This window comes from Triplophysa rosa, linkage group LG10 (genome assembly GCF_024868665.1).
Source record: "Triplophysa rosa linkage group LG10, Trosa_1v2, whole genome shotgun sequence".
Taxonomy (NCBI): Eukaryota; Metazoa; Chordata; class Actinopteri; order Cypriniformes; family Nemacheilidae; genus Triplophysa; species Triplophysa rosa.
Window position 1 is genome coordinate 26,469,297 of NC_079899.1, and position 2,661 is coordinate 26,471,957.

A 2,661-nucleotide genomic window follows, 5' to 3' on the forward strand; every position below is an offset into this window, starting at 1 on the left:
ATGTTTTTTCCTTTAGTTTTATTTGTAGTAAAATCACGGTTAATTTTAGTAAGGCATAGTTTTACTATATAATAATGCACATTGTGAAAAGCGCTATATAAATCTAATTGAATTGAATCTGAATATTGAGAGTTACAGGTTCAGTCAGACAACAGCCAACCTGTAATCAAATAAACTTCTGTCATGACAACTCTCTGAGGGTTTAGCATGGTAGTGTACATGACACATACATGTAAATGTATTTGGTCTTGGCGGAATAGATCTGCTACGCTGCTGATGCTTCTGATGAGTACGAAGACCTGCTACTGCTAATGCATCCACAACATGCTGCACAACTTGAGTGATCACCTTGTAGCAGATCTATACAGCTGAAGCTGGGGAAGGAGGAGGGTTTCTGAAACACACGCACTGCTACAACAATCACTAGCCGAGATTTAAATGTAAAGCAGCAAGCTCATTGGCTGCCGATACGGAAGGAACCAATCAGCTGCGCCGTGTAGTAAAGATATTATGTCAGATCGGTTTAGACTTTAGGACTGCGCCATCTAGAGTTTCATGCCAGAACTTTCTCTGTCATGAAACACATTCGTATAATATCCTAATCCTACTGCTCTTGTTATTTAAACATCTTTAAAGAGTGCATGACTAGGGATTTTTAAGGTCCTACTTTGGTTTATGGAGTGTCCAACCACAAGTTTATGTACAAACCCGATTCCAAAAAAGTTGGGACACTGTACAAATTGTGAATAAAAACAGAATGCAATGATGTGGAAGTTTCAAATTTCAATATTTTATTCAGAATACAACATAGATGACATATCAAATGTTTAAACTGAGAGAATGTATCATTTTAAGGGAAAAATAAGTTGATTTTAAATTTCATTGCATCAACACATCTCAAAAAAGTTGGGACAAGGCCATGTTTACCACTGTGTGGCATCCCCTCTTCTTTTTATAACAGTCTGCAAACGTCTGGGGACTGAGGAGACAAGTTGCTCAAGTTTAGGAATAGGAATGTTGTCCCATTCTTGTCTAATACAGGCTTCTAGTTGCTCGACTGTCTTAGGTCTTCTTTGTCGCATCTTCCTCTTTATGATGCGCCAAATGTTTTCTATGGGTGAAAGATCTGGACTGCAGGCTGGCCATTTCAGTACCCGGATCCTTCTTCTACGCAGCCATGATGTTGTAATTGATGCAGTATGTGGTCTGGCATTGTCATGTTGGAAAATGCAAGGTCTTCCCTGAAAGAGACGACGTCTGGATGGGAGCATATGTTGTTCTAGAACTTGGATATACCTTTCAGCATTGATGGTGCCTTTCCAGATGTGTAAGCTGCCCATGCCACACGCACTCATGCAACCCCATACCATCAGAGATGCAGGCTTCTGAACTGAGCGCTGATAACAACTTGGGTTGTCCTTGTCCTCTTTAGTCCGGATGACATGGCGTCCCAGTTTTCCAAAAAGAACTTCAAATTTTGATTCGTCTGACCACAGAACAGTTTTCCACTTTGCCACAGTCCATTTTAAATGAGCCTTGGCCCAGAGAAAACGCCTGCGCTTCTGGATCATGTTTAGATATGGCTTCTTTTTTGACCTATAGAGTTTTAGCCGGCAACGGCGAATGGCACGGTGGATTGTGTTCACCGACAATGTTTTCTGGAAGTATTCCTGAGCCCATGTTGTGATTTCCATTACAGTAGCATTCCTGTATGTGATGCAGTGCCGTCTAAGGGCCCGAAGATCACGGGCATCCAGTATGGTTTTCCGGCCTTGACCCTTACGCACAGAGATTGTTCCAGATTCTCTGAATCTTTGGATGATATTATGCACTGTAGATGATGATAACTTCAAACTCTTTGCAATTTTTCTCTGAGAAACTCCTTTCTGATATTGCTCCACTATTTTTCGCCGCAGCATTGGGGGAATTGGTGATCCTCTGCCCTTCTTGACTTCTGAGTGACACTGCCACTCTGAGAGGCTCTTTTTATACCCAATCATGTTGCCAATTGACCTAATAAGTTGCAAATTGGTCCTCCAGCTGTTCCTTATATGTACATTTCAATTTTCCGGCCTCTTATTGCTACCTGTCCCAACTTTTTTGGAATGTGTAGCTCTCATGAAATCCAAAATGAGCCAATATTTGGCATGACATTTCAAAATGTCTCACTTTCAACATTTGATATGTTATCTATATTCTATTGTGAATAAAATATAAGTTTATGAGATTCGTAAATTATTGCATTCCTTTTTTATTCACAATTTGTACAGTGTCCCAACTTTTTTGGAATCGGGTTGTACATAGAAGGTGTAAAAACACCATTATTTCAAAATAATAGGCAGTTATTCTTACCTTACTTATTGACTGACTCATTCATCTGACTAATCCCCTCCTTTCCGCTAGCCTGTGTGATTGGTCAGATGGTCAAGTCTGCTGTGATTGGTCTACCGCGAATGAGGCTCACGAGCTACATTGTTTGGGTGAAGAGTGAAGTTTTGGCGGGCAGTCCTAGCAAAACGTAGGCGGGGACTATATGTAGTGACGTAAATCCGCGGCGGTTCACTAATCGGACTAGGGACGACTCGTTTGCGTGATTCAGAGTCGACTCTCTTTTTTCCAAGCCAATAACTTTATTCATTCACCTTCTGATTTACAACTTGG